This window comes from Acanthochromis polyacanthus, chromosome 15, assembly GCF_021347895.1.
Source record: "Acanthochromis polyacanthus isolate Apoly-LR-REF ecotype Palm Island chromosome 15, KAUST_Apoly_ChrSc, whole genome shotgun sequence".
Classification (NCBI taxonomy): Eukaryota; Metazoa; Chordata; class Actinopteri; family Pomacentridae; genus Acanthochromis; species Acanthochromis polyacanthus.
The window spans coordinates 33,347,651-33,367,814 of record NC_067127.1 but is presented as its reverse complement, the minus strand read 5'-3'; positions in this window follow the sequence as shown (position 1 = coordinate 33,367,814).

The following is a 20,164-nucleotide window of genomic DNA, read 5'->3' as shown; positions in this document are numbered from 1 at the left end:
ACTGAACAAGGGTTTTCTAATCATCAGTGAGCCTTTCAACACCATTAGCTAACACAGTGTAGCATTAGAACACAGGAGTGATGGTTGCTGGAAATGTTCCTCTGTACCCCTATGGAGATATAAGGGCTGTTGGAAATCTGAAAATCTGACAATTCCTTCTATTTTTGCACTTTCTTGCAGTGAAAGTAATGAGATGTTGACAGGTTTTGGGGTTTAGATGACTAAAAGTATGGCCTGCACACTTATAACTACCAGAACACACATACAGTGAAAGTGGACCAAGTGTCATTGTGTTTTTAACAAATCATCAGAACTAGATTGTGCGATAACCACGAGACGCCATTGATCATTTCAGGAGGAGTCATTTTAAACGTCTTAAATGTTCCCTCCAGTCGCACATTAATGCTGAAATATGTTTTCCTCCAGTGGAATAAACTGCTTGGTGTGTGAATTGAGTTCTAACATTTCAGTGTCGGCAACGTCGTGACGAGTTCAGCAAACAGACGAGGATTTCTCTTTAAACAGTCTTCTGCTGGGGAGAAACGTGGAGAAAAGCGTGAAGTGGGAGGAAACACTAGTCGTGGACTGCTCCAGAAATCTTCGGACACATACGACAACGTGACATCAGAGCAGTGTGTGGAGGAGGATGAGGAGGTTTCTGAAGTTTTAAAAGCGTCTGACGGAGAATAAAAGCTTCTTAAATCATATTTTGTTGTCGCTGCTGTCCAGCTCTTTTCAACAATCCAATGAGTCAGATCTGTCCTTGAAGTTAAAAGGTTCCGTCTTGAAAACGAACAGAAACAAATCATTTTCAAGGAACATAAACGGATGACTCATAATTTGTTCTAAAACATAAAACTGAGGTCGTAAGAGCGGAAACATGTCCAAGAAAGTTTAACTAAATGCTTTCTGTGACATTTATTTCCTACGTTGGGATGGATCGATTTTTTTTTCTTACTCAAAAATCTCGACCAAATTTTAAATGAGATGTGTAGAATAAACGGTTTGCTTCAGTCAGATTCAGTGAAAATATTAAAATTCTGAGCTACTCATGCAGGTTTTAAGCCATTAATGACTCACTGTGGATATGATACTACCACCACGCTTTACTGATGAGGTTGTCATGATACTACCACCACCATGCTTCACTGATGAGGTTGCCATGATACTACCACCACCATGCTTTATTGATGAGGTTGCCATGATACTACCACCACCATGCTTTACTGATGAGGTTGCCATGATACTACCACCACCATGCTTCACTGATGAGGTTGCCATGATACTACCACCACCATGCTTTACTGATGAAGTTGCCATGATACTACCACCACCATGCTTTACTGATGAGGTTGCCATGATACTACCACCACCATGCTTCACTGATGAGGTTGCCATGATACTACCACCACCATGCTTTACTGATGAGGTTGCCATGATGCTACCACCACCATGCTTCACTGATGAGGTTGCCATGATGCTACCACCACCATGCTTTACTGATGAGGTTGCCATGATGCTACCACCACCATGCTTTACTGATGAGGTGACCATGATGCAACCACCACCGTGCTTTACTGATGAGGTGGCCATGATACAACCACCACCATGCTTTACTGATGAGGCGACCATGATACTACCACCACGCTTTACTGATGAGGTTGCCATGATGCTACCACCACCATGCTTTACTGATGAGGTTGCCATGATACAACCACCACCATGCTTTACTGATGAGGTTGCCATGATACTACCACCACGCTTTACTGATGAGGTTGCCATGATGCTACCACCACCATGCTTTACTGATGAGGTTGCCATGATACTACCACCACCATGCTTTACTGATGAGGTGACCATGATGCTACCACCACCATGCTTTACTGATGAGGTGGCCATGATACAACCACCACCATGCTTTACTGATGAGGCGACCATGATACTACCACCACCGTGCTTTACTGATGAGGTGACCATGATACTACCACCACCGTGCTTCACTGATGAGGTGACCATGATACTACCACCACCATGCTTTACTGATGAGGTGACCATGATACTACCACCACCATGCTTTACTGATGAGGTGACCATGATGCTACCACCACCATGCTTTACTGATGAGGCGACCATGATACTACCACCACCATGCTTTACTGATGAGGCGACCATGATACTACCACCACCATGCTTTACTGATGAGGTGACCATGATACTACCACCACCGTGCTTTACTGATGAGGTTGCCATGATACTACCACCACCATGCTTCACTGATGAGGTTGCCATGATACTACCACCACCATGCTTTATTGATGAGGTTGCCATGATACTACCACCACCATGCTTCACTGATGAGGTTGCCATGATGCAACCACCACCATGCTTCACTGATGAGGTTGCCATGATACTACCACCACCATGCTTTATTGATGAGGTTGCCATGATACTACCACCACCATGCTTTACTGATGAGGTTGCCATGATGCAACCACCACCGTGCTTTACTGATGAGGTAGCATCTTTGGATTTTGAGCAGTTCCTTCTCTTCTTCTTTCACTGCGACAAAGTGTGAAAAGAGACAGAACTGTCAGATTTTTTTCAGTCTTTAATCTAAACTTTAACTTTCTGAACAACAAAATCCACCAAAAACTTGCCAGCAGTCTGTGAACCGCTCATATTGTTTATCTGGAATAGTTGTCAAAATCTATGGGTAAATTTGTGATATTTCATCAAAGCCACTTTAGTCTACACATCTCTTTTAAAGGTTTGCTTATAAAATCCTCTTTACACAAACCAGAATATGTACAAAACTAAACAGAATTGCAGTTTCCAGTACAACTGGAGATTCAGCTGCAGCCAACAGTCATGTGACAAAAACTGTGGGACTTGAACTGCAGGCAGTGTTTACATAGAAGTGGTAAACGGCAAGCATAGAAGAGAATTAAAATGATCAATAGGTATAATATATATCTATAGTAAGTAGTGTCGCCATATTTTTCTAGTATTTGTAACACCTCTGGACACTTTACAAAATGCTGTACATGTTGAATTTGAATTTAACTTTTGTTTGTTCCTTTATGATTCATGGCATTTTAACATGTTTATTCTGCAAAAAAAGAGACAATTTTGAATTCCATCTGCTTCTTCATGGTTGTTCTGAGTCCATAAAGGTGCAGGACTTTATATTGCTGTGAAATATGACTCCACAGTGAATAAAAATGAGGGGAAAAAACAGGGTCCAGAGAGTTAAACTGATCATAAATCCTGTTCATGTGTTCACATCTTAATGTTAGCTTAAAGCTGAGTTTGTCCTTCAGCAGCTGAACATAAAAAATGTCTTGTAGTATCAAATTCTTCCAGATTTTTGGCCTCCCTGGTCCAGAAACTCCACATCTTTTCATCTCAATTAGCTGCTCCCCCTTTATAGTGAAATAAAAAGTGGATAGAAATGTGGCAAGAGTGGAATACAGTACACAGCCAGAAACTTCCTGCAGCTCAGAGGGTTTATGTTCGGTTTAAGATGCTTACCTGATGACTCCAGATGATCATGTGTCAATCGTCTGCTGTCCTGATGTTCCACAGAAGTCTGGATGAATCTATAAAGCAACACAGAACTAAAAAAGAAAACAAAAAAACATACACACAAAGGAAACAGGTTCAGAAGCTGCTTTTCTGTCTTTTCTTCTCTGTTCTCACCAGTTCAGCTCCTCTTTCAACACTGAAAACAGGCCTCAGCACAGATCAAAATAATTAACTGTCCAAGAATAAAACCTGGGGTCATGTCCTGCTTACACAAGCTGTTCTTTCACTCATTTCTTTCGGAGCATTTCGTGTCAAAGTTACGGCTCTTTGCTCTCATCTGACCCGCTGCCTGACTCTTACTGTGGCTGTAATTTCACATCAAACTCAGTCAGCAAATTATCTTCATTACTGCATGAACCTGTTGTCCTTTTCCCACTTTCCAGGACCTCAGGTGTTTGCTCAGAGTTTAATTTACTGGCTTTAGATCGCTGTTGGCGTCTATATTTATTCGGCGTGGACCGGAGGAGGGGGCTCGCTGTGAAGTGAATGTGAATCAGCGGGAGGTGTTGCTCATACGCACAACTGAGTGGAGATGTGTTTGTGGCTCTTTGGTGTCTGACGTCAGGCCATTTGTCCAAACAGTGACGGTGGTACAAGGAGGCAGATTATCTGTGGGGGTGTTTTTCTGTGATTTCAAAAGCTTTCTTCAGAAAAAACAGCAACAGGTTCAAGCAGCAGCTTTAGTGGTCCAGTCAAGAGTTCAAAACTGAGTTCATTTTCTGTCATTTTTTAAATTTTCTTCTGCACAAACAGACAAAAACCACTGGGGAAAATTTGGAGGGTCAAAATGACATTTACAAAAAAGAAAAGACACCACTTTTCTCCATCCCACTCCTCACAATGTTTCAGTCCCATAGTCCAATCTGACTTTTCACTCTGGTTACTGGATGTAGACCTCGCTTCACCTCACCGGCCTCCATCTGTCCTCCTTTAACCGTCCATCACACCAGCAGAGATGCAGACGTTTCTCTTTGAAATAAGAACAAAATCGAGTCATGAGCTCGTTTGTTTCTCGTGTTTAAAACATCAGCACTTTTCCGAACACGCAATAATAAAAAGATTGAACAGAACAGAAGCCCTGATGTCTGTAAATGTGCTGAGTTTGTGCAACAGCAGCAGAACCTGTTTTATTACACAAAGCTGCAGTCGTTCTGCTCTAAAGTCATTCAATGCTGCTGAGCATCGACACGCCGCAGACTGACTGAAGAAGCTGCCACGTTCTGCAGGGATGTTGTGAATCTTGGATGTTTCTTCATAAAAATAGAGCTGAGACTGCCAAAATCCAAACGAAATGTGCAACAAGCAGGTGTGAAAGCAGAATTCTTGTAGCTCTGACCCACAGCTCCAGTAATATTTGACTCACCAGGTGTGAAACAAACAGTCAGATGATCACAGAAGCTGCAAAACAATCAGAGGTTTGGTTTTAAAGCAGCTCCACAGGCCTGGAAAAGACAAAAAGAAGAAAAAGCTATTTTCTTATTCACTTTACCACTGAGGGTTATTCAATATTTGCACAAACAAAAAGACTCAGAAACTCTGAAGTGTTGCATTTATGGACCACACACTGGTCTTCTGGGGGTTTGCCCACATTTTCTCTTCAATATTTTCCTTTTCTGTTTTTATCCAGTTAAATAAAATGACAATTTCTTGTTTGTGAATAAATCAGAATTTCGGTTTATGACAACTTTAGTTTTATGTTGTTCTTGGTAGCTGTAACAAAGCAGTAAAATGACTGTGCAGGTGAAGCTGATCTTTGGGATTTGTAGACAGCAGAGCGACACAATGTCGGAAAAAAACAGACATGGTATTGAGTTTTTCTGCGATGTGAGAAAAATACTGGAATTTTCAGCAAGTGATGTGAATAGCTGCTTGTAAAATGACTGGAAATCAGAAACTGGTTGCTAAAAATAGCTAAAACTGACCCTTAATTTTACATTTGGTGTTTGGTTTGATGGAACTTTTCTTCTGTGTCCAAGAACCCTTAAATCAGATTTATTGCTGTTCTGTCAAGCAGACCTTTCTTGGAGATTATTCATTTTAAAAAAGAGAGAGCTAAACAAGTTTTCTTTCAGTTCCAGGCATAAAACAAGTTTAGCAAGACATCAGAGTGATCAGACAGCAAGTTAACAGGATTAGCTGCCTAACTTTTTGAATATATGAACCCTCAGAAGTCTGAATCCTTTTTTTTTAAAATGCTTATTTTGCTCATGATAGTTTGGGGTCACTTAGAAATGTCTTCATTGTTGAAATAAAAGCACTTTTTCAATGAAGATAACATTAAATGAATGATAAATACATTCTAGACATTGTTAATGTGGTAAATGTCTATTCTAGCTGGAAACGGCTGATTTTTAATGGAATATCTCCATAGGGGTACAGAGGAACATTTCCAGCAACCATCACTGTGTTCTAATGCTACATTGTGTTAGCTAATGGTGTTGAAAGGCTGATTGATGATTAGAAAACCATTGTGCAATTATGTTAGCACATGAATAGTGTGAGTGTGAGTTTTCATGGAAAACATGAAATTGTCTGAGTGACCTCAAACTTTTGAACAGTTGTGTACATACTTGCATCTAACAATCATCATATGGACATGTTAGAAAGGTTAAAAAAAAAGATTTTCACCAAATTGGGTCTCTAATTGAAATTTTGTCCAATAATATTAGAAAAAGCCAACTCACTAAAACTCCAAATCTCATAAAAATGGCAACAGTCTGCAGGCAGACAAAGAGGAAATGAGCAGCTGCTGTGTTTCCTCCAGAATTAGCTTCTGTTTGTGACTCTGGTTGATGGTTGTCATTGTTCAGGCCAGAAAGGAAATAAAGTCCCCTCATCAATGAAGAGTTGGTCCACTGTTATTCTGCTGAGAAATACACCATTGCTGATCATTTTAATCATATCAAAGGGTAAAGAATTCCTTTCATGTGGTATTCTCAGTCTGGTTTATCAGTGAAAATAAATGATCATAAATCTGTGATTAGACTGATGACCAGCACTTTTGATTCACTTCTGTTGAACCTTTTTGGAACTGTAGCAGAAAATGGGTAACACTGGAGGACAGAAAACCAAAAGATAAAGATGCAAAAAAAAAAAAAAAAAGCTGTATCGACCAATGAGAATAAAAAAACATCTTTTTACTATAGTATTCTGAGCATTTATCTACAAACCAGTCAGTGGTAAGTAAAGATGCAGCCCATAAATGTGATGATAACATGACCTAGATGATAATTTCAATGTGAAACCAAAACTAACTGGTTCACAATGAGCAAAAACTTGAACTCTGGTTGTAACTTTCAAGTGGAAAAAGGCCCTGGATGACATTTTTTGTATCATTTTCATAAATTTTTAGGCTTTGTTTTGCTTTACGCTGAGATAGTTGAGTGGAAACATTCAAAAACAATCATATTTGTAGATAGAGAAGTTAACAGGAATGTTGGTGCTTTGACATGTTTGTTCCAGATGTTTTGTTGCTGCTTCTAGTTTAATTGTCAGTGGATTTCAGATTAATTTCACCCATAAATCTGTTTATTCCAGTCAAATAACATTACAGACAGAGATAGAACATCTATAAAAGTGAAATGCTTCTTACCAAGCAGCCAAATCCTTTTCTGTGCAGGAGTAAAGTTTTACTGATGTTGAGTAAGATATCACAGTAACACAATAATTCTGTCATTTTTAGGTCTAATTGTCTATTTTTATATTTACTATTTAGATTTATTTGCTAACAAAAAAAAATCACCCTAGTTTAATATTTCCAGTGGCAATTTTCTGTGTAGTTTTTGTCTTGTTTCCATGAAAATTAATTAACATATTTGGAAAAAACACAAATATTTCTCTGCAAATCTGTACAGAGCAAGGACTTATGGGTAACTAAAGGTTGCAGATAATGTAAATGGTGCCAGACTCGGATTTCTAAAGCTGCAGATGAATTTTGAAGTTCTACAATCCTTACTTGTGCTCATGCATTGGTTTCAGTTCTGCAGTTTTCATTTAATGAGTATAAAGGTGTCCCGCAAGGTTCAATACTTGATCCAACACTCTTTAAAGGGGAACTTTGTATTGTTTCAACCTGGGGTCTGTTTTCATATGTCATTTCATACATGTGAGTGATGGAGAAATGAATTTTCGACATAGCTCCAGTATTTAGAAAGGCAGGCAGCTTAGCAGCTCAGCTAGCAAAAAGTATGGGGCAGCTGGCCCCCCCGCGTCAAAGTCCGCCCTAACGTGCTTTTTTCCCCACACTGACCGGCTCAGATAGTCTCAACGAGTGTCCCACAACATACTAGAGATGAGAAGTGAACGAAAACCTCCACATTACCTGGCGATCGCTCTTTGTTGTGGTCTGTATCCAAATCTCAGGACGATAGAAAGCAAATCTCGTTCCGAAATCGCACGATTTCGGAACGAGATTTGCTTTCTATCGTCCTGAGATTTGGATAAATAAAGGTTAAATAAATACAATAAAAAAAATTTAAATGACGGCAAAGAAGATGATCTCATGTTGCAACATTAATGTAAAAGGTCCCTGTGAGTCAAGTGAACTTTGTTAATTTCTATCAGGATGCAGATTAGAAACAGAGAAGAAAACAGACATCTGCTCCCTTGACATAAGTGGACGTGAGGCGTGTTGTCATGCAGTCTGTCTGATGGTTAAAACTGAGGCTGAAAAGGTCTGGATGTGTAGTTTGGAAAAAGCTGCAATGTGCATTTGTGCGTCACATTAGTGCTGCAGACAAGATCACTTGGCTTCATCAGAAGGATTTTAATCCAAAGAAATCATTAGCAAGAAGCATCATAATCAGCATACAATAGAGAAAATGACAGCAAATGGAGGGAAAAAGCAGGAAGACAGAGAGCTGAGAGAACAAAGACTAAATGAGGCTGACTGAAGGTGAGGATTCAAATAAGGACACATCCATCTGCAGCGCCGGCTTTTCTTTTTTATCCTTCTTGTTTTCTTGTGACTCGGGAATCTTTCAGATACAAAAGAAAAGCAGTCATGTGTTGTGTGAATGATGGAGAAGCTGCCATGGTGCAATTTTAGCAGCCGCTTCCCACACAGCTGGGCCCTTTGTGCTGCCTGAACACATCCGCCTTCCTGTTTGCGGCCCACACTCACCAACACAAGAGCAGGGATATGGGGCGAACACCATCCATTTAATTCACAACCAGTTAGATCATTACTCAGCGCTCGAGTTAAAGGTGGACTCAGCGATTCTGATATCTACGCAGTCACAGATTCCACCTTTAAAGCTCGTGTCCGGAGTTTGAATCGCAGCGTCTCCCAAAACACTGTGCACGTGCGCAGTACCTGACAGGAGTGCCCGGAGTGCTGCAGCATCTTGCCTGTTTTGCTGTTTTCCACTCTTCTACATTTAGTACATTTAGTAAATAATAAAGGAATTACGTTAGAATTCTGTATTGAGTCTAACTTGTCCTAATACCAAAATAACATGAATCTGCTAGGACGAACGAGTAAAGTTTCAATATGTGATTACACTCGTGTATCCCTCTCGATGACGTTGTTTATCAAACTTAGTGCATTTACGCGTGTATATGTGTTAGATTGTTTATTTATTTCTATCTAGAGTTCAGAATTGCATGACTCCTCTGACGAAGAGTATGTCCCAGACGCCCCAACATCTTCCTCCAGAGGTCGGGCATCTAAACGAAGCCGTCAGGCGGGCTATGGAGGCCGTGGTCGGGGAGCGACGCGAGCACCCCGAGCCAAAAAACGTCCTGCAGTCTCTTGGCCTGACAAGCCGTGGGATTGGTAACTTTTCTGGAAGTTGCTGAGCCCTGATGCTCTCTCCTCCACAAGCAAAACAAATGTGCTCGCGGTTGCGTAGTGCGTAGCTCGCCCACCTCTGCATGGGCTTGCTCGCTGTGCGCGTAACCGTTGATTGACAGCATGACAAAGCTGAAGCTCGAACTTGATTGGTCGGCAGCGACCGGCGCTTTTTGGAATAACATGGGGGTCTATGAGAGGAAGGCGGAGCTCATGAATAAATTTTCATATCGCGTCATACTAACATTATATTATAGTATCGAACTCGACTAACACATTTAAGCTTTGTTAAACAATGATACATAAATTGAAAACAAACGGAAACTCCGGACACGAGCTTTAAGAATGGAAATCTGGGGTCAAATTGGGTCACACCAGAACAAATTAGAACATACTGTAAAACTTGAGTGTTTAGATTTAAATCATTTGTAAACCTGAATCTGATCCACACACTTGGTCAATCATGTAACATTTTACTTCAGTCAGAGGAAGAAAACGAGCTTCTCGAACTTTCCAAGTAACTTAAATATAGCATCTCAAAACATGTGTCCAAGTCCAATGGAATCTATAAAGACTTCCTGAGAAACCTCTGCACACTGGAGCTCCAGTGTGGAACCAAAAATCCATCAGGTCCAAATCATTATTTTCATAGTTTGCAGCCGTTTTTTCTCATATTCCATCAATCTGTCTGTGTTTGAGCCACTGAGGCAGATAAGAATCATCATGTCTGAAGATACAGACTCTCAGCCAGGAAGGGTACAGACACCGCCAGATAGCCAGGAAGTGCAGATGTAGTCCTTCAGCAGTTGGATTCACTTTGCAGAAGTTCAGACAAACCGACAGCTTGGAAGACAAATGGAGATCTGGACGTCCAAGGATTTCTTCAGCAAGGAATGATCGCATCCTGATCTGCATGTGCAGAAAAAAAAACACTAAATGACATCCCAAGAGCTTCAGCAGCAGTGGTCAAACCACCTGCACTGTAGCAGGACAGTACCTACTGTCAAACATGGTGGAGGCAGTATCATGGTTTGCATGAGCGTTGCTGGTTTTGGTCAATCTCACTGTCTGTGACGGCACGTTGAACTCTGCCAAGTATTGAACTTTCTCCAAACCTACATGCTCCCCATTTCACACTTTTTTGTTTACTACATAATTCCATATGTTAGACCCTCCAGAAAAACGCGATTATGCCATCGCATGAATTTCCGCATTAATCACCAAAATGCCACTGATTATGCGGGGGTCAATTATTTCCCAAAAGGCCGCATAATCCCCGCAAAAAACAGCGCATAATTCCCACAAGAATCTTACATTTCCACGTAAACAAAAGAGAAATATGCGGGTCCCGCTTGATTTCACAATTTCCGCATAAAACGAGAAAACTATAACCAATATAAATGGAGTTGTGAGTGAGTTTTTATGTGACGCCCGGCCTGACGTCATCAGTTCGCGCATTCACCGCAATTTCCCCGCATAAAATGACATAAAAACCCAATTATAGTTAATGATCTCCGTAATTACTAATAATCAATATCAGCCATGAAAGAGATTAGTTTTACTGCTAAATAATCTCTTTATCTAACTCTTACATAATAAAGTGGAAATTATTCTTGTATTTAATATTTTTATTGGTCTGTTTCTCTGTGAGGGATGAAGATGAAGCAGCTCTACTGTTTCTGGTAGAACATTCACTGACACATTCAAAGAAATAAACTGAGCTGTCTGCTTCCGTAATTCAAAACCGTGGATTATGTTTGAACAGAAGCACATCTGAGCCGCTCTGATGTCTCTTTTATGCCCGCGGTGTCTGCAGACACACCTTGTAATGGAAAAAAAATCTGCTTTGACTCGAGCTTCCACTGAATCAAACGTGCCTTAAAATACCTCAATGTCATTCCTGCTTTGGAAACATCGAGCTGCTTCTCTGAATGTTGCAACGATGCACACAACTCTACACTTTTTACTGCATCATTGGGGAATTTTCCCACCTCGTGTTTCAGAGAAAATCTGATCTGGGCCGCACGGGAAAAATAAGATGTGGAGGCATAAAAACAGAGATGACTCACCACGTTTAAAGATTTTACAGTAAAACATCCAGCAGTGAGCAAATAATTACCCTGCAGTGCTCAGATCTCTGCTGTGGGGAGATTCTTCTTGGATTTTCTCTATTTGCAGCTGCATTCATTCACTCTGCTCATCATAACCATCCTCTGCTTCTTCAGTTTATTGTGAACAATCAAACCAGTGAAGTATTTTTCTAAAGAGGATGTTTAAAAGAGAACTTTTAAGCATTTGTCCTCAAATGTTGATATGTTATTAGTCATGATGTGAAACCAATCAGATGCCGCTGACTATAGATAAAGGTAGCATGTCACATTTTAAAACTATTTTATTGGGTATTATTTTTTTAAATAAAAGAATAAACAAATGATGCAGTTTTTCCATAATTGTACAAATTTAACAATAAGACATAGACAAAAGTGATTTTGATGAAAAATCAAATCACTAAAACTGTAATATTTTGTTGGACCGTTCTTAGCTTTGAATATGCATTCACTGTGGCATCATCTCAATAAGCTTCTGCACTGTCACAGCATTTATTTCTGTCTGGAGTCGCATTAATTTTCTGCCAACATCTTATACTGATGATGGGAGAGTCAGACAAAGTCTTCTCCAGAGCATCCCGGCATAGCTCAGTGGGTATAGTGGCCGTCTCGCAACCAGAGGGTTGCGGTTCGATCCTCGGCCCGTCCTGCTCATGTCGAGGTGTCTCTGAGCAAGACACCTAACCCCTAATTGCTCCTGATGGGTTGTGGTTAGCGCCTTGCATGGCAGCTTCCGCTATCAGTGTGTGAATGGGGGAATGGATAAAAGCGCTATATAAATACAACCATTTACCATTTACATCCCAAAGATTCTCAGTGGGGCTGAGGTCTGGACTCTGTGGAGGTCAATCCATCTCATGCTCCTGATCCACTCATTCTCAGTGTGAGCCCCATCAATCCTGGCATTGTCATCCTGGAACATGTCCATGCCATCAGGGAAGAAAAACTCCACTGATGTAAAGACCTGGTCATTCAGTATATTCAGGTAGTCAGCTGACCTCATTCTTTGGGAACATAACGTTGCTGAACCTGACCAACCCCAGATCATAGTCCCATCATTATATACCGTAGCAAATTGAAGCCTTTTTTCTGATTAGCCTCACTGATCAGTGGTTTTCTTAGAGCTACAGCTGTTTAGTCCCAATCACTTGAGTTCCCTTCGCATTGTGTGTGTGGAAATGCTCTTACTTTTATTATTAAACATAACCGTGAGTTCGACTGTTGATTTCCTACGATCATCTAAGGGTTTGTTCCAACCACATTTGTTCCTGGAAGATGATGGTTCTCCACTATCCTTCAGGTTTAAATAATGCGTTCTTAACCTGATTTTAGAAGATGCATCTCCTTAGTTGTTTTCTTTGTGTGATGCAGGCCAATAATTTGACCCTTCTGAGACAGATTAACATCATTTCCGTGACCACAAGATATGTCTTTCAACATGGTTGTTTAAGGAATGAGAAGCTCCTCACTGCATCAGCTATAGGGTTAAAGAAGTTGTTGCAGCTGAAACATAGGCATCACTGCAGTAATTATCCAATGGAAGGCTCTTACCTGTTTACTTATTTAAATCAAAATGGTGATTTTTTTTCTTTTGGACAGGCAGTGTATTTCAAGATAAACATTTCAATAACTCTAGTATTTACTGTGTCTTTGTGAAGGACAAAGATGAATTATTCCACATTTAGGACATCTCACAAAGGCCCAAAGATGACATCTCAACTTTTAATCTGCCACGTGGTCTGATACAAACATCATCTGTGCTCACCTTCTAATGTTTTCCACAATGCAGCTCCTGATAGACCTCATGCTCTGTGTTCAACATGTGGTCTGACACACCTTTTAGACAAAAACATGATCACAGTGACCACCTCAGAGAAGCTTCTATACCTGAACAAGCCTCGTTGCAAAGTTACTTAATGTGTGACTTTAAAATATGTCTGTTTTCAGGCGTCTCTGTGTCGGCCTTTGGAGCAGCGCAGGAAAAAACGCACCGACTTTGAACGCACCAGCCCGAACAGCCTCTCTGCTGGGCTGTGGACATGAAGGTGCTCGACAATCACATTAGAGTCTAATTATTTCTGACATTCTTCAAAAACAATGTCAGCGCTTTGCTGCCCTCAGTGGAGAGTTTATCAGCTGTCCTTTGAGTAGTCACATCCAGAATGATGGACCTCTCTCTCTCTGCTAAAAACAAATTGTGCAATCAATCACGCACAAGTACGTGTCAGCGTGATTCCCCCCTGCAATTGTATGAAAGAGAAAGACTTTTTACCTACAGCACGTTCCACTAATGTCATGCAGATATCATGGGACCATTTTTTCTGTGCATCTGAGATTTTTGCAAGAAATTTAAACAAATTCAGTCTGCAAAGTTGTGTTTTGTTTACAGTCTCAGATGGTAAAACTGGAGCTGAAGCTGAATCCAGGACCAGATGGTGGAGTCTTTGCAACCATCAGACCTGGATTTGCTGCACTGAATAAGCTGACAGAGTTTCTGTAACACTCTGAGGCAGCACAAACACTGGGATTAGAGTTGAAGTGACACACATGAGACAGCATTACTATATGATGATACTATATCTTTACATCGCAGTAGGTGTGTCATTGTACATGCATTTTATGGTAAAAATCTTTGATGTGAGCCTTTAGAAATCTGTATGCATGTGTATCAAACAAACGCTGTCACTACTCGCGCAAAACTTGTTTGTGCTCAATTCGGAACTCCACATTTCCCCTTTAAAAACCTCTGCAAAAGACCACGTTATTTCAGTCCATGTGCACAAACAGCCTTGCAGTTAGCTTGAAGAAAAATTACAGCTTTTATCTTTAATTTACCCATAATTTCATTGTATTGTTGTTTGCAGCTGTACGATGACAGTTACGGTCTTGAAATGAATAGTTTCTTAGATTTTGTCATGCAAACAGCTTTAAATTTTAACCATGTCTTCCAGTATCTACACACTGTTTAATCCTCATTAGGGTTGGGGCTGGAGTCCATCCCAGCTGATTTAGGGTGAAACCAGGACAGGTCACCAGTCTATCACAGGACTACATATAAAGACAAACAATCACACTCACATTCACACCTACGGGAGATTTAGAGTTACCGGTTAACCTCAGCATGTTTTTGGACTGTGGGAGGAAGCCAGAGTACCCGGAGAAAACCCACGCCTGCACAGGGAGAACATGCAAACTCCATGCAGAAAGATCCCAGGCCCACCCCGGGATTTGAACCGGGGATGTTCTTGCTGAAAGGTGAAAGTGCTAACCACTACGTCACTGTGCAGCCCTCTTTAAATTTCAGTGTGCAAAAAATTTGCTGAAACTGGATTGACAGGTAACTCTTAAAAATATTTCATCTCTGAGAGTATTTGATACATCAAGCTAAAATTTCTGACATATCTTTATATTTATGGACATTTTATGCTGCAAAAAGTCAGTTAGAGCTGGTCAAGCACAAATTGTTCAAAAAATACGGTAACTGAAGATGGACTGATCCAGCCTTTTAATGTTATATATTTCTTGTTTTTGTCGCACCAAAACATACTGAACCATCAATATTCCTAAAAATGAAGGTACATATAAAACTGTGTTTTTGTGTTCTGTTACACCCATATATAGCTAATACTTATATAATACTTCTATATATATATATATATATATATATATATATATATATATATATATGTTTAGGTTTGAGGAGCATCTTCAAAAAATCTCCTAAAAGTTCAAACCAGTGAGAGAAAACTCTGGGGTTTGCATGATGGCATCCCTTTCCTCATCCATGATTGTACTGCAACACAAGACGATGCTGACCAAACTTCAATGTAGACCTGCAGACTGTTGCTAGAAGAGAAGTCTGAACATCCCATTTATGATCATAAAAAATCAGAATGTTTGAAAAAATCCACTTTAAAACCCACATAAAAGAAGTTTCGCCTCTCAGGAGCTGTTTTGGTTTGGTCGTGTACTAAAACTATAATCCTCCGCACACCTTATCACATGGATCTTATGTAATTCACAGAATGAATGAAGACTTATGGACTGAAGTGATTTAAGAAAAACTATTTCATCAATTTACTGCAGCTGTTCTCATTCTCACGCTGATGTGAGATGAAAACAAACGATTCAGTGTGGAAATAAAAAAATAACAAGAAGTCATTACGGCGGCGTCATGCAGGGTTGGAAAAACCCACCAGAAGGCCTCGGGGTAAAAATAAGCTGTTTGTCCCTTCTGAGTCCCCCATTTCTCTCTCTGAGCACTGGGTATACGCCGTAATTAGCTATTACTTTGTGTTCATTTGATTAAGTCAAACTTCATTTGGTAAAAGGCACCATGTAAGCACAAGATTAGCTGAAATAATCACAGCCTTGGAACCACATGTAAACTCAGGGTCCCTCTGCAAGGCAAATTAAAATCATAGACTCTTGGGACCTTGATGGAGTCGCCCTGTTAATGCTACTCCACATACGACTAATATCATCCAATAATGTCCTTGTGGGTAATTTGTAGTGGAAGTTATACTGGAACTGATTTGCACCAAACAAAGAGTCACTAAAATTATCTCAGCAGGACTCCAGGTCAGAAGCATTAACAGAACATCTGAAGGCTAAAAGTAGCTCCAAAGTGGTCAAATTTGGAGTGACTCTAAAATAAGATGTGCTTTAGATCTAAGTTTAGATTTTTTTTTTTTTTGGTCTAAAATTAGGCAACAAAGGTGCTAAAAGTAGCTCCTATTTCTTTCAATCAAACTGACACTCTGCCCTTCAGATCCCACTTTCTTCAACAGTTAATAAACATGAATAATCACTGCTGAGATCAGCTACATGAATGAGATTTCTTTTATTGTCATTGCATATTCTGCAAAAAAGTAATCAACTATCCTGTCAGTGCATTCTGAATAAACACATAAGATAGCAGTTAAATTCTGAGTAGACACTCAGGTTCAGGAAGTTTGAGTATCTGACAGAGTTCAGTTCTCTTATGACGCTGTGGTAGAAGTTGTTTTTTAGTCAGTTTGTTCATGATTTGATGGATCTGAAGCATCTACCTGAGTGTGGTGGGTCAAACAGATGTTGTCCAGGATGGGATTTGTCCTTAACAATGTTTATTGCTCACCTGAGACAGTGAGAACTGAATAAGCCCTCCAAAAAAATGAAGTGACAAGCCAATGATCCTCTGAACGATGCTGATAATCCTCTGGGTGGTGATGGTGACCTTCTGGGTGATGATGATGATTCTCTGGATGGTGATGATGATCATGTGGCCGGTGCTGATGATCCTCTAGGTTGTATTGATGATCTTCTGGGTGTTGATGATCTTCTGGGTGGTGTTGATGATCCTTTGGATGTTGTTGATGAACCTCGGGGCGGTGATGATGATCCTCTGGATGGTGATGATAATCCTTTGGATGGTGATGATGATCCTCTGGATGGTGATGATGATCCTCTAGAAGGTGATGATGATCCTCTGGATGGTGATGATGATCCTCTGGATGGTGATGATGATCCTCTGAATGGTGATGATGATCCTCTGGATGGTGATGATAATCCTTTGGATGGTGATGATGGTCCTCTGGATGGTGATGATGATCCTCTGGATGGTGATGATGATCCTTTGGATGGTGATGATGGTCCTCTAGAAGGTGATGATGATCCTCTGGATGGTGATGATGATCCTCTGGATGGTGATGATGATCCTCTGGATGGTGATGATGATCCTCTGGATGGTGATGATGGTCCTCTGGATGGTGATGATGGTCTTCTGGAGGGTAGCTGATGATATACAGTTATACAGAACTCCTGCGTATTTGCCTGAAGAGCAGTCACAGGACGCTAGCAGCTTTTTCTGCAGGTTGCTTTACTGAGGATCTTCAGGAAGTGAAGTTGCTGCTTTATCTTCTTTACTGCTGCTGTGATGTCCAGGAAAGCTCTTTATCAATGTGTACTGAGGAACCTGAAGGCCGGGACATTTCACATGGTCTGTGGTGATGGTAAGTGGAACAGAGTGTCTTGGTTTCGTCAAAAGTCTATGATGAATTCTTTTGTTTTTGCAAAGTTCAGGATTACATTGTTCCATCAGCGGTTGGAGCTCCTCCTGAGATAAGTCCTACCATGGCCATGTCGTCTACGAACTTTTCGATGGCGTTAGAGTCATGGAAGGTCCAGTCATAGATGTACAGTGAGTAGAGGATTGATAGTCAGTGCTGAGTGTGATAGCAGAGGAGAGCTGGATTCCTATTCTGACTGTCTGGTTGGATAGGAAGTCCTTGATCCAGTGGCAGGTGGGTTGTGAAAGTCCTTGGCAACTCAGTTTAGATAGCAGTCTACTGGGGTTGACAGTGTTAAAGGCAGAGCTAAAGTCTATGAACAGCATTGTCAAATAGATGTTGAAGAGCATCCTGTTAAACTGCTTCCATATAAATATTCAAATAAGCTTCTTTGTCAGAGGGACAAAAATATCACACATCTGATGTCATTGAGTGGTTTAATTTAATTTGCTCCTGATGCTCCTGTAAAATGATTAATCTTTTATTTCACATTCACTAACAGTCTTGGCATCTGTCCACTGCAGCAGAAGAAACTCTCTGGATCTTTTATTTCCATTTAGGAGACTCTTAGAAGTCGTGTGCATCTCTAAACTGTCTTCCAGTGCAGAAAAGTTCACTTCTGAAATGATGATCCCAACAATGTCCTCCAGGTAATGAGCCTGAAGAAATGTCTGTGGCACCTTCAGTTATTTTGTCTGTCAGTGTTAATCAGCTGATACTGAAGAGTCTGTCTGAACCCGGTTTGAACTGCCGGCAGTCAAATCCGGCTGAACTGAATCTATCTGAGCACTTAAAGGACAAAGAGAGAGCCTCCGTCACTTTCCATTTTCCCCCTGGCTTCATCCATCTCTGCTCTTCCTCTCCAAAAAAGGCTCCATCACTCCATCCAATATTCACCACGAGCGCTCCGATGTTAGACGGAAAGTCTACGTATACTCTAAGTGTTCGTTCCTGCAGCTTTTACTGCTCTACCTGCAACTGACTGCAGCAGAAGCTGTCAGTAAAAAGTCTTCAGAGAGTTGTCACATCGTTCCTGTACATCTCTGAGGATTAGAAGTGAACAGGGTCAGTCTGAAACCTTTGTCAGACCGAACACTGACATTATTGCCCAGTGGAATTCTAAAAAAGGTCACTCGTGTCTGGAAACTGACTTTATAATCGTCACCATACGTGCAGGAGACACCGAGCTGATTCCAAGAAATGTGGTTTTAGCTCTTCGTCTCCTTTCCTGTCAAATTAATTAATGGGACGGAAAATATAAAACCTTGTTAATCCACAGAAAAGAGTCTTTGGGAAAGTTCAAAACAGGAACAGAAGATGTGAGGCGGCACAAATTAAATACATCAAACGGCAGAACTTTGGGAGATTACACCCAACATGCTGCTATTATCTCCAAAGTCCATTTGAATTCAAATCAAAAGTTACATTAAAATTAGGATATATTCGTGCATTTTTCTCATGCTGAGGAAAAACTTTTAAACTTAAACACATCCCAGGCTACTGTTATTATGTATTTTATCTGTCCATGTTTTGCATAAATACGATTCTGTCTGTTTAGTTTGTCTCCATCTCACAGCTGCAAAGGTTTGATCACAAGATTTAATTTAGATGTAGAGTCATGTATGTGCACCCAGTTAATGTTTTAGGAAGATGAAAACTCTCATATCCAGAATTTTTGGCTGCTTCTACAAAGACGTCAGACTAACTTTTTGCACTGTTGCATCAAACTTTATCATTATTTTTATTTCATCTCACCTGTTAGCACTGAAATGAATGTAAATTGAATGTATTTATGATGTGTTTGTGAGTTTCCAGACACATAAATGGTTTGCAGACAGGAAAAAGGGAATAAGAGTGCAGATAAGCTTGTCTCAGGATGATCCAGGACCCAAGGTTCTTCTGGGTGGTGTTGATAGTCTTCTGGGTGGTGTTGATAATCTTCTGGGTGGTGGTGACGATGCTCAGGGTGCTGATGATCCTCTGGGTGGTGTTGATAGTCTTCTGGGTGGTGGTGACGATGCTCAGGGTGCTGATGATCCTCTGGGTGGTGTTGATAGTCTTCTGGGTGGTGTTGATCCTCTGGGTGGTGTTGATGATCCTCTGGGTGGTCTTGATTATCCTCTGCTTGGTGTTGATGATCCTCTGCTTAGTGCTGATGATCCTCCGGGTGATGTTGATTATCCTCTAACTGGACCTAAAGTTGGTCAAAGGCAGCTCTTCTTCTTTCATTTTATAATCAGTGTTAAATGTTATTATCATTTCTGACTCTTCTTTGCTTTCGAATAAGTACTGAATGAGTTTCAATTCAAAGCTTCGATGCTCTGACAGTCTCAGATTTACTTTCTGCCCTGACAGACTGGCATTATTTGAGACAGATGGTATTTGTTGTGCAACAAAGTTAATGAGTCACATTAGAAAACATGAAGCAGCAGAATAAAAGCAGACTTTCAAGAGAGTCAACTACACAACCAGCTCCAACTCATTCTGACTTAGCACTGAAATCTGAACTTTATCCAATATGATGTTAAACACAGCAAACCTGTCTTGATACCTGGGTTTTATATCTGTGTTGCATGTACTTCATTTATTGCTCAGGTTGAGGTTAGGTTAGTTCACTCCAGACTGCATGA